The sequence below is a fragment of the Coregonus lavaretus genome, assembly GCF_964263955.1.
Source record: "Coregonus lavaretus genome assembly, chromosome: 27".
NCBI lineage: Eukaryota > Metazoa > Chordata > Actinopteri > Salmoniformes > Salmonidae > Coregonus > Coregonus lavaretus.
The window spans coordinates 28,071,149-28,084,264 of NC_140014.1; the positions used below are offsets into that span (position 1 = coordinate 28,071,149).

A 13,116-nucleotide genomic window follows, 5' to 3' on the forward strand; every position below is an offset into this window, starting at 1 on the left:
TAGATCCTAGTCGGATTTCAAAGGCTATGATGTCTTTGTTTCTAGTTCCTCGCCAGACTCAAACTACAAAGTTGTAGCTAGTTATACCGATCCCCATAATGATCAACCATTCATATCCATCTCAGTCTTTCAGTAGGAACGCTCTATGCACCACTATGCTCCTAGTAAGTCCCTAGAAACACAATCTAGCCACTTAGCCATCAGTCTCCCCCTCTCACCTCATGCTTCTTGTAAGTTCCCAGTATTAACAAAAGAGACACACATATATCTCCAACCCATTCACCCTACTACCTCCTTTCCATGTTTCTACTAAGTCCCTTGGAATCTAAAAGACAACCACATCTCCAACCCAGTCACCCAGCCATCCATCCCAACACCCTCCCCTCCTTCTCCACTCCCCTGGGGGTCTCTTACCATGAGGGCCTGGCTGTAGGGCCCGATGTTGGCGGGAACCCAGCGGGACAGGCTCTGGACGTGAAGGGCCTCTGCAGTGGAAGGTGCCCTCCTCCGGGTCAGTCGTGGAGCAGGCAGTCCATCTGGAGGAGCTGACCGGCAGGCAGAGGGGCCTGGACACACACCCCGGAGAGGTGGTGGGAGGAATGAAGAGGAGGGGAGGACATGAAGGAGGAGAGCCTGATGACATGATCTGTATACTCATCAAAAGTATACTGACAATGAAGGATTTTGTGAGAATATGTGAAAAGATATGCCTGCAAAACATTGAAAGGGGAACTGTCTCTGCTCTTTGGGTGAGGGGTCAGTCCAGGGTTGCTAAATAGTCTGTAATCTCTTCTCCTTATCCCGTCCTTCATCTGCACTGATCTAAGAACGCAGGATAGGTGTGTGTAGGTAATATGACGTAGGAGACAGGGATGGGAACCTGGCAGGGGGGTTGATACCGAAGTGGGTGGTGTAGACTTTGTTGATGTCCTCCATGTTCCTCACATACAGGTGAACCAGGACAATATGTTGCAGCTGCCAGCCTCTCCTCTCCAGCTCACCTACACAGGACCAAGTCACAGGTTACTGATACAGGCACAAATATCTAATTGTAGGGAGAATACAAACTAGGTTGCTAAAAGATTGTGGTGACACTTGGGACCATACTGAATGCACATTGAACTATGCTTACCTTGACATACGGTGGGGTCCAGAATGATTGGATCACTTGATACATTTGAATAAATAACAGAAATACTGTGCTATATTTAACGCTCTATTTTTTGTTTACAAAATTATATTACTTTACACCAATACTTTGGGTGTACGTGGCCAAAGAGCTCTATTTTCATGTCATCTGACCATTGCACCGCCTGGAGTTTGCTAAACGGCATTGGAACTTGAATTGGAACCGGTGCTATGGTCCGTTGACACGAAAATAGAGCTCTTTGGCCACACAAACACCAGTGGTAGGTTTGGCCTTCGAAAGAACAATGCATATGCAGAAAATACCTCATCCCTACTGTAAAATATATTTGATGTTACGGGGCTATTTTGCTTCCACTGGTCCAAGTTCTCTTGTTAAAGTCAACAGCATCATAAACTTTACCAAGTACCAGGCCATTTTTGTCAAAAACCTGCTTGCCTCTGCCAGGAGGCTGAGACTTGGCCGCAAGTGGATCTTTCAGCAAGACAATAACCCCAAGCACACGTCAAAATCCCAAGCACACATTAATTGATCACAAAATCAACATTTGCAATGGCCATCTCAGTCTCCGGACTTGAACCCCATTGAAAACCTGTGGTTTGAATTGAAGAGGGTGGTCCATAAACGCAGAGAAAGGATATGATGGTCTAAGATCCCTCCCAATGTGTTTTCCAATCTCATAAATCATTTTAGAAAAAGTCTCAGCGTCATTATCCTCGCAAGGGGAGGATGCCAGAGTATTGAAAACAGGGGATCCAATAATTTTGACCCCTATCTAATTTTGACCAGTGGATATTTTGAAATGACTTGTTAAACAAAATATATTTCACTGAGCAATTGTATTAGTATAAAATAATATATATTTTTTAAATGTAGCATACAATATAGCTTGGTAATTGTATTATTTATTTTATACAGTATTTTTTTCTAATCTTTATCAAGGGATCCAATAATTCCTGACCCCACCGTAGTTCTGAGTCATGTTTTTTCAGCCCTTGCTTTGTACATAGCTCAGCTCCCTTGAAGAGCATCGGGAAGGGAAGACGGGGGGCTTGAAGCAAGGCCTTTCTCCCCCTTATAATATGATAGGGCATCAAGTTTGTTTTTCCTTTGCCAACGCTGGCATCTCAGAGTACTTCACACACTTCGCCCTCATACAAAGAGGTTCTCCATTAAATATTAACTCCTTTAATATCGTATCTGTGCTATGAAGGCTGTTCAGCCGCGTACCACGATCACCATTAAATATGCTTTTCATCTTTCTCTTTAGAAAAAAATGAACAAAATAAAAACATAAGATGCTCTGTTAAAGCGTGCACTTTTAGAAAAAGTTCTGCGGGGCGAAAAAGAGCTAGCCCACACAGCATGAGTGTGTGAGAGGGAGTTTGTGTTCATGCGTTTGAAGAGGAGCGGGATGCACTCCGCTCTGGGTTAATTTGAAGTGTCTTGTCCTTGTGTGGTGCGCTTGCTATCCCGTCCCTGTGATGGAAAAGCAGCTGACATGTTGGCCTCCTTCACACTTTCCCTCCCAAACTTAAAAAGAGCGTTTGTGAATTAGGAGCTGTGTTTTTGCTCGGGCCCTGCCTGCCACGCCTTTTCAAGTGCATTTTGCTAACACAACAAGAGAAGCGTCCTGGGAACAAAGGAATATTCCCTTTCCGTTTTTTTTTTAAATTGTCTGGTTTGAGGGCTAAACCTTGCAAAGGGGCTACAGAGTGCCGTCAGCCACTCCAGTACTCCTAAGCACCAACCACTTTTTATATTCTATATTCCTGATATCACCCCTGGTAAAAGTAGTTCTGAACTGTCAGATCATGTAAAAGCTCTACATTTTGATTTGATAAAAGCAAATATTTAGTTTAAGTTTGTGACTTGTCACTTCTACATTTTCTGAGAAGCTAAATCATTTTCAAGTAGCCTCATGTTTCTTGGAAGTGGAAAGTTAAGCGTGTTTTGAACTTCTGATGCTCTAGTTTGCAGAATCAGTCGGAAAGTATTCGGATCCCTTTACTTTTTCCACATTTTGTTACGTTACAGCCTTATTTTAAAATTGATTAAATAGTTTTTTCCCCTCAGCAATCTACACACAATACCCCATAATATATAGGGCGGCAGGTAGCTTAGTGGTTAAGAGCGTTGTGCCAGTAACCGAAAGGTCGCTGGTTCTAATCCCCGAGCCGACTAGGTGAAAAAACTGTCTGTGCCCTTGAGCAAGGCACTTAACCCTAATTGCTCCTGTAAGTCGCTCTGGATAAGAGCGTCTGCTAAATGACCAATTTATTTTTTATTTTATTTATAATGACAAAGCAAAAACAGGTGTTTTCATTTTTTTGCAAATGTATAAATAAATAAAAACTTTAATATCCTATTTACATAAGTATTCAGACCCTTTACTCAGTACTTTGTTGAAGCACCTTTGGCAGCGATTACAACATTGATTATTTTAATAACATATTGGGTATGACGCTACAAGCTTGGCACACCTGTATTTGGGGAGTTTCTCCCATTCTTTTCTGCAGATCCTCTCAAGCTCTGTCAGGTTGGTTGGGGAGCGTTGCTGCACAGCTATTTTCAGGTCTCTCCAGAGTCTCTCAAGTCCGGGCTCTGGCTGGGCCACTCAAGGACATTCAGAGACTTGTCCCAAAGCCAGTCCTGCGTTGTGTTGGCTGTTTGCTTAGGGTCATTGTCTTGTTGGATGGTGAACCGTCGCCCCAGTCTGCGGTCCTGAGCGCTCTGGAGCAGGTTTTCATCAAGGATCTCTCTGTACTTTGCGCCGTTCATCTTTGCCTCGATCCTGACTAGTCTCCCAGTCCCTGCATGATGCTGCCAACACCATGCTTCACCGTAGGGATGGTGACAAGTTTCCTCCAGACGTGACGCTTGGCATTCAGGTCAAAGAGTTCAATCTTGGTTTCATCAGACCAGAGAATCTTGTTTCTTTAGCTGCCTTTTGGCAAACTCCAAGCGGGCTGTCATGTGCCTTTTACTGAGGAGAGGCTTCCGTCTGGCTACTCTACCATAAAGGCCTGATTGGTGGAGTGCTGCAGAGATGGTTGTCCTTCTGGAAGTTTCTCCCATCTCCACAGAGGAACTCTAGAGCTCTGTCAGAGTGACCATCGGGTTCTTGGTCACCTCCCTGACCAAGGCCCTTCTCCCCCGATTGCTCAGTTTGGCCGGGCAGCCAGCTCTAGGAAGAGTCTTGGTGGTTCCAAACTTCTTCCATTTAAGAATGATGGAGGCCACTGTGTTCTTGGCGACCTTCAATGCTGCAGAAAGTTTTATGTACCCTTCCCCAGATCTGTGCCTCGACACAATCCTGTCTCGGAGCTCTAGGGACAATTCCTTCGACCTCATGGCTTGGTTTTTTCTCTGACATGCACTGTCAACTGTGGGACCTTATATAGACAGGTGTGTGCCTTTCCAAATCATGTCCAATCAATTGAATTTACCACAGGTGGACTCCAATGAAGTTGTAGAAACATCTCAAAGATGATCAATGGAAACAGCATGCACCTGAGCTCAATGTTGAGCCTCATAGCAAAGGGTCTGAATACTAATGTAAATAAGGTATTTCTGTTCTTTATTTTTAATACATTTGCAAAAATATCTAAAACACTGTTTTCACTTTGTCATTATGGGGTATTATGTGTAGATTGCTGAGGATTTTTAAAAATGTAATCCATTTTAGAATGTTTTATTTAACCTTTATTTAACTAGGCAAGTCAGTTAAGAACAAATTCTTATTTACAATGACACCGGCCAAACCCGGACGACGCTGGGCCAATTGTGCGCCGCCCTATGGGACTCCCAATCACGGCCGGTAGTGATACAGCCTGGAATCGAACCAGGGGGTCTGTAGTGACGCCTCAAGCACTGAGATGCAGTGCCTTAGACCGCTGCGCCACTCGGGAGCCCACAGAATAAGGCTGTAACGTAACAAAATGTGAAAAAAGTAAAGGGGTCTGAATACTTTCCGAAGGCACTGTACTTCCCAACTCTTTTGCTGTGCTGAACTGTATCTTGCAGCAGATTGAATGCTGTAGTGGTCTGACTCTGGATCCCTGGGTCTGGGCTGTGAAGCCCGGTGATACCTGAGATCCACTGGTAGCCCCTGGAGCTTCTAGGTAAGCAGGACGGGGGGGTCTGGAGGGACAGATACCAGACCAGGGGGAGGTTTGATAGAGGCCTGCAACTTGTGGAATTATTGCTTTTCTGATATGATGACTATTTTGTAATATGTATATAACATCTAAGTAATAATTCATTCAAAACATGGAATTCCTAAACAGTCATAAATATGTTCTTAGAATGACAGCTCGTCAAACTATCACTCAAAAATGCTATAATCATGACACTGACCACATTACACAGATACAGTGCAGGCACACATGTCACACACACACTCACACTCACACACACACACACAAGCGCCTCACCACAGCCCCAATGACAACTAAGGTCGCCATTTGATGTAAATTCTTCCTGGATGTCTTTAGCTTGATCAGCATATTCTGCCTCCTCAGGCATCTTGTCAATGGCGCTCTAGCAAGGACAACTACCTAGGGGCAAAGCGATCGCCACCGCGCCCTGCAATAAAACACCAGCAGGGAATACATCAAGCCAAAACCAGCCCAAAACCACACACAACCAGCACAAAATAACCAAACAGAGTGCAATTCATTTTTCAATAATCCACCACTACGCAGATGTAACGTAGATGCTGGCAGTCGAGAAGCAGGTGCAGGTGGTAAGTTTAATATAACAAAGAACATGGAACGATACAACATAGGAGTAGCGTCTTGACATGAAACACAGAAACAATACAGCCTTGGGAAAGAACATAAGGGAGTGCCAGATAAAGGGGAGGTAATGAGTGAGGTAATGGAGTCCAGGTGTGCCTCATGATGAAGCGCAGGTGCGCGTAAATTTTGATGCCAGGTGCGCGTAATGATGGTTACCAGGACCGGTGGTTCGTAAACCGGTGACATCGAACGCCGGAGGGGAAGGAGCGGGAGTAGACGTGACAGCAGACTAGGCTATGCGTCTGCTAAATGACGTAAATGTAATGTAGTGTAAATGCTATGCTTGTCACTCTTTTCTGACGAAGGCCTAGACACAAATACCATCAAGGTGAATGAATATGAAACAACATGCAAACATATTCATGAATTACACCAAGCAGGGAGGGGCGACAGGCGGTGGTATTTTCTGATACTGTAAATTCAATCATGCTGGCTGTCACTCACAACTCTTCTTGACTCCTAGCTTTGCTTTGACATGCTTTGGATTTCACCACACTATTGTTTTATTCATCTGTTTATTTAGAACTTCGCCTACATACCCTCTTCTTTAAAAAAAAATCATTAGCATTCTCAAAAGAGTACATATTACCTGCCAAATTCCACCAGGTCGTCATACATTTAAATACATATTTCAAAATGTCTTAACAAATTCCCACCCCCCCTCTTCCTTCTCACTCCCCACCCCCCTGCTGTCAGCAGCATTTGGCCATATGATAATCAAATTAATTATACTCCAGCCCCTCTCGGTTGCTGCCTTCACAGGAAGGGAAAAACTGAGGGGCAAATGATGGAGGGCCTTGATTCCCCCCGTGTTGCCCACCACCCACTCCTCTAGTCCTCTAGTGCTGGTGTCAGGGCCGATCTGTCACCCTGATGGAAAGAGCTTTGGACTGCAGCATGAGGCAGGTTTTCCTCTCCCCTGGATCCCAGGCCCAGGGAATCTCCCTGCTCTGCTCCTCCCCCACCCAGCAACCTAGAGGGGCTGTGGGGATGGGTGAGTGTGTATGGGTGGAAGGGGTGTGTGTATGGGGGTCGAAAATACATAGCTGTAGGCATGGAGGATGAAAGCTGGAGGGTCACCGGGGTTGGAGGTTATGGTTTCTGTCCATAATAACAACCCCAACCCCTGCCTCTGTCCCTGAAGCACCGCAATAGGCTACCTCCCCGATACACACAAACACACACACACACAAACCCACCCCTGACCCCTACACAAACGCACACTCTGAAACCCCTTTTCTCTCTCACACACACACACACACACACACACGCAGAGCCTCTTCATCATGGACTGGACCTACTGTAGATCTCTTTCACTCTTCTTCACTCTCTTCCTCTTATCCCAGTGTCTCTAACCATTTCTAATCCTCAATTATCTACTGGTTTTCTTTATCACAAACACTATGCACAGCAGAGTAACTGACCCAGATGCTGTTGTTTTATTCAGCTTCACGTTGTCTCACTGGTTGGGCCCATAGAAACGCATTAAATAACACATTCATAAATGGCAAAAAAAGACAAAGTCTCTTGTCCTATATCTAGGATATACAGTGCATTCGGAAAGTATTCAGACCCCTTGACCTTTTCCACATTTTGTTATGTTACAGCCTTATTCTAAAATGGATTAAATTCATTTCCCTCATCAATCTACACACAATACCCCATAATGACAAAGCAAAAACTGGTTTTTATTTTTTTGGGCATATTTATTTAAAATAAAAAAGGTAAATATACCATTTACATAATTATTCAGACCCTTTACTCAATACTTTGTTGAAGCACCTTTGGCAGCAATTACAACATTGAGTCTTCTTGGGTATGACGCTACAAGCTTGGCACACCTGTATTTGGGGAGTTTCTCAGTTTCTTCTCTGCAGATCGTCTCAAACTCTATCAGGTTGGATGGGGAGCGTCACTGCACAGCTATTTTCAGGTCTCTCCAGAGATGTTAGATCGGGTTCAAGTCCGGGCTCTGGTTGGGCCACTCAAGGACATTCAGAGACTTGTCCTGAAGCCACTCCTGCATTGTCTTGGCTGTGTGCTTAGGGTCATTATCCTGGCTGTGTGCTTAGGGTCATTGTCCTGTTGGAAGGTGAACTGTCGCCCCAGTCTGTGGTCCTGAGTGCTCTGGAGCAGGTTTTCATCAAGGATCTCACTGTACTTTGCTCCGTTCAACTTTCCCTCGATCCTGACTAGTCTCCCAGTCCCTGCCACTGAAAAACATCTCCACAGCATGATGCTGCCACCACCATGCTTCACCGTAGGGATGGTGCCAGGTTTCCTCCAGACGTGATGCTTGGCATTCAGGCCAAAGAGTTCAATCTTGGTTTCTTCAGGCCAGATAATCTTGTTTCTCATGGTCTGAGTCTTTAGGTGCCTTTTGGCATACTCCAAGCAGGCTGTCATGTGCCTTTTACTGAGGAGCGGCTTCCGTCTGGCCACTCTACCATAAAGACCTGATTGGTGGAGTGCTGCAGAGATGGTTGTCCTTCTGGAAGGTTCTCCCATCTCCACAGAGGAACTCTGGAGCTCTGTCAGAGTGACCATCGGGTTCTTGTTCACCTCCCTGACCAAGGCCCTTCTCCCCCGATTGCTCAGTTTGGCAGGGTGGCCAGCTCTAGGAAGAGTCTTGGTAGTTCCAAACTTCTTCCATTTAAGAATGATGGAGGCCACTGTGTTCTTGGGGTCCTTCAATGTTTCAGAAATGTTTTGCTACCCTTCCCCAGATCTGTGCCTCGACACAATCCTGTGTCTGAGCTCTACGGACAATTCCTTCGACATCATGGCTTGGTTTTTGCTCTGACATGCACTGTCAACTGTGGGACCTTATATAGACAGGTGTGGGCCTTTCCAAATCATGTCAAATCAATTGAATTTACCATAGGTGGACTCCAATCAAGTTGTAGAGACATCTCAAGAATGATCAATGGAAACAGGATGTACCTGAGCTCAATTTCGAGTCTCATAGTAAAGGGTCTGAATACTTATGCAAATAAGGTATTTCTGTTTTTAAATTGTAATACATTTGCTAACATTTCAAAAAAACTGTTTTCGCTTCGTCATTATGGGGTATTGTGTGTAGATTGATGAGGGGGAAAAAATATTTTTTCCATTTTAGAATAAGGCTGTAACGTAATAAAGTGTGGAAAAGGTCAAGGGGTCTGAATACTTTCCGAATGCACTGTATAAGAATGCTAAGGATTTTAAATGATTTTTTTTTACACATATTTAATCTCTAGTTTAAACTGATGGATTTTGATGGGGATTATGTTACTTAGATTGACACATGGGTGCGTCAATAAACTTTTAAGGATTAAGAGTCAATCTGATGCTCTGACTGTGGGGCCTGGATAATCTCTCTTCTCTCACTTTGATGATAGGAAACAGGTAGTTTGACCACATGTCCCGGATTGTGCAGGACAGTCCCGCATTTTGGTCCTTTGTCCCACGTCCCGCAACCAAACAATCATGTCCCGCATTTTATCAACAAATTCAAACACCACTAATTTAGAAAAAAAGGTTGATTTGTTCTGTATTTCAGTCAGACATTCCAACCTGTCTCTTGCAGTCACGTTGCGCTTATGAAAATAAACACTTCTCCAATCGTTTCTGAGATCTGATATTCTGCGCAGTGCAAGATGAGACCTAGGCCAATGTCATAGGCCTATCGTCAACCAATCACATTTCTCAAATCCTTTCGGGCTAAATTCCAGCTAAACTTGGAGAGGACAGTTGCCTAACTCCTTACAAAGAGCGTGATTCTGACGAAGCGCTACAAAAGTAGGTAAATAGCCATATTAGACTGAAAGATATAAGGTATTTCCGTCAAACTTGTGAGGCTCTCGATGCTCATTAGTTGCTCATTCAACATATTTGCTGCTACTTCACTCAATCCCATTTGAACAGTTTCCCTTCCTAACTGTTTTACCTTTCCTGAGACCAACCAGAAATGTTTCCTTGGCCAAATATTCCCTGATTTTCATAAAACGGCCACGTGTTCTCTCGTTTCTGCATCACCAAATGTTGCGCGAGGCAAAATAATATAGGCTATGTGCACTTCAATTAGCTCATTCGATGCAGCGGGAGTAGGGATGTAGTGCTGCCCGAGCGAGCTCTGCCACTTCTCACAATGGTGCACGATTAGTAAAGTTAGATCAAAGTTGAATCAATGTCTTGGAAGATCACATAATGATTAATTAGTATTCTACATAACAGAACCAAATATAATAGAATAATATAATGTTACTGTTTTCTTATGATTTTAGGGTGGTTAGCTGAATAGGCAAAAAAATATCTTAGTTGCCAGAACTCAACTGTCACGCCCTGGCTCTGGGGACTCTTTATGTTGAGCCAGGGTGTGTAGGTTGCATTGTTTAGTTTTCTATGTTTGTGTTCTAGATCGTTTAGATCTATGTTGGCCAGGGTGGTTCCCAATCAGAGGCAGCTGTAGCTTGTTGTCTCTGATTGGGAACCATACTTAGGCAGCCTGCGGGCATGTTACTTTGTGGGATCTTGATCCGTAAGGTTTGTTGTTTAACATAGGACTTCACGTATCGCTTGTTTTGTTGTTTTGGTTCGTGTTGTACATTTAATAAAGTATGTACGCATATCACGCTGCGCCTTGGTCCGTTGCTTACGACGATCGTGACAGAAGATCCCACCTCGACTGGATCAAGCAGCGTGACGAGGAGAGAGGATGGACCTGGGAGGAGATGAGTGAGAGTCTGGCAAGAGGGATGGAGGCCATGAGCACGGGGGAGAGACAAGCCCCAAAAATTTTTAGGGAGGGAGCTCACGCCGTGGACGACGAGGCAGCAGGAGGCCGCGATAGAGCGGTTCAGCCGGTTAGCAGAGGAAGCCGCTAGGTTACTGGGGCCACTGGTCACGAGGGAGAAGGAGAGTGTGGAGGCACGGCGAGAGGAACTAGTTAGGCAGCAGAGGGAGCGGAGGTTTATGAGGAAACCCAGTCCCGCTCCTCGCACCAAGCAAGTGGTGTGTGTCACCAGTCCGGTCCGGCCCGTTCCTGATTCCCGCACAAGGCCAGTGGTGTGTGTTCCCAGTATGGTCAGGCCCGTTCCTGCTCCCCGCACCAAGCCAGTGGTGCGCGTCGCCAGCCCGGTCCGGCCTGTTCCTGCTCCCCGCACCAAGCCAATGGTGCGCGTTGTCAGCCCGGTCCGGCCCGTTCCTGCTCCCCGCACCAAGCCAGTGGTGCGCGTCGCCAGCCCGGTCCGGCCTGTTCCTGCTCCCAGCACCAAGCCAATGGTGCGCGTCGTCAGCCCGGTCCGGCCCGTTCCTGCTCCCCGCACCAAGCCAGTGGTGCGCGTCGTCAGCCCGGTCCGGCCCGTTCCGGCTCCCCGCACCAAGCCAGTGGCGCGCGTCGTCAGTCCGGCTCGTTCCTGCTCCCCGCACCAAGCCAGTGGTGCGCGTCGTCAGCCCGGTCCGGCCCGTTCCTGCTCCCCGCACCAAGCCAGTGGTGCGCGTCGTCAGTCCGGCACGGTCCGTGCCTGTTCCACCGGTGCCTGGTCCGGCACCGGTCAGCTGCTCCACGCCGGAGCCAGAGCAATCCGCTCCACCGGTGTTCAGTCCAGCTCTGGCCAGCGGGGCCAGACCAGACCAGGGGCGCAACGGGGGGGTAGAGAGAGTGTGGTGGTCACGCCCGGAGCCGGATCCGCCTCCGAGGCGGAATGCCCACCCGGCCCCTACCCTGTTGTGTTGGTGTGGCGCGGTTGCAGTCCGCCTCGGGGGGGGGTACTGTCACGCCCTGGCTCTGGGGACTCTTTATGTTGAGCCAGGGTGTGTAGGTTGCATTGTTTAGTTTTCTATGTTTGTGTTCTAGATCGTTTAGATCTATGTTGGCCAGGGTGGTTCCCAATCAGAGGCAGCTGTAGCTTGTTGTCTCTGATTGGGAACCATACTTAGGCAGCCTGCGGGCATGTTACTTTGTGGGATCTTGATCCGTAAGGTTTGTTGTTTAACCTAGGACTTCACGTATCGTTTGTTTTGTTGTTTTGGTTCGTGTTGTACATTTAATAAAGTATGTACGCATATCATGCTGCGCCTTGGTCCGTTGCTTACGACGATCGTGACATCAACAGTGTGAGCCACTAGGCAGAATTTGCTTGTATTTAAACAAAATACAGGAAGGCTAATAGTTTGTTAACACCATCTGCTCATGAAAAAGTAATTGAAGAAGATCTAAATGTATACTCCCATGAAACGGATTGAGATCAAATGATTGGCATGCAGATGCAGTTTGGGCGTTTCACTGGTAAAACGTGACAAATGTCGTAGAAATATTTGACTCAAATGTAGTCAACTCAAAAATATCTCTCAAGAAACTGGAGCTTGTGAATCCAAAAATTAGACTTCATTGCATAATAAAGCCGAGCTTGCTCCATGGAGCAACTGTCTCTCTTTGGCTCAGAGATCTCTTTTATACACACACAAATGCACAGTCATGTTTACATAGCATACAAAGCTACTCCCCTTAAGATAACTGATTAACATCTTTAACTGCCACGCCACTATTATCTTTCAAAGTCCAATAACACATGTTGCTTACTCCAAAAGGCCATGGGCGCTTTTCCATATGAGGCCTCTTCCCCTTATCTCATTATATTGGTGGCGTGGCTCAGACACTTTTAAAAATAATATACATACATTCATTAAAGCATGTTTACACACTGTATTTGGCTATATTCCTTATTTAGACATGCATCTGGATTACAAAATGTCAATCATGTTTATTATAGTTTACCTTTGGCATCTCCCTACATTTGCCTTAATGATACATACAATATTTCTATAAGAACGAGCCAACATTTTGTATTCATGTAGGCTACACGGTCCCACGAATGTCCCGCAAAATCATCCTGTTGTCCCGCATTTGGGTATTTTAAATGTGGTCACCCTAGAAGCAGAGGATTATCCCTCGTCCTACAGAGCTCCACCCTCCTCCACCTCTTTTTACTCACTCCCATCGCCTCCCCACATCACCCCCAACATCCTCCATCCCCCCACCCAGTCCGCTTATCCAGCTACCTGAATCCTAAGTGCATTAATTTGAGCAGACATGTTTATTAAGCCAGGCCTAGTTTCAGGCAGTAGTGAATATTGCAGACATCAAAGTAGAGCTAGACGAGAGAGGGATGGAGAAAGGGAGAGATG

The 13,116-nt window shown here is 45.9% G+C and overlaps 1 pseudogene across 1 annotated transcript in view; it reads right to left on the reverse strand.

Annotated features, from left to right (window-relative positions):
- Nucleotides 1–13,116, reverse strand: part of LOC311102655 — an 83,426-nt pseudogene that overhangs the window by 40,273 nt on the left and 30,037 nt on the right. Inside the window, exons 8-11 of the transcript in view lie at nucleotides 5,573–5,734; nucleotides 5,167–5,290; nucleotides 881–1,001; nucleotides 415–633 (exon numbers count right to left, since the gene is read on the reverse strand). The product of the transcript in view is annotated as an uncharacterized misc_RNA (transcript). The remainder of the gene's footprint in view (nucleotides 1–414; nucleotides 634–880; nucleotides 1,002–5,166; nucleotides 5,291–5,572; nucleotides 5,735–13,116) is intronic.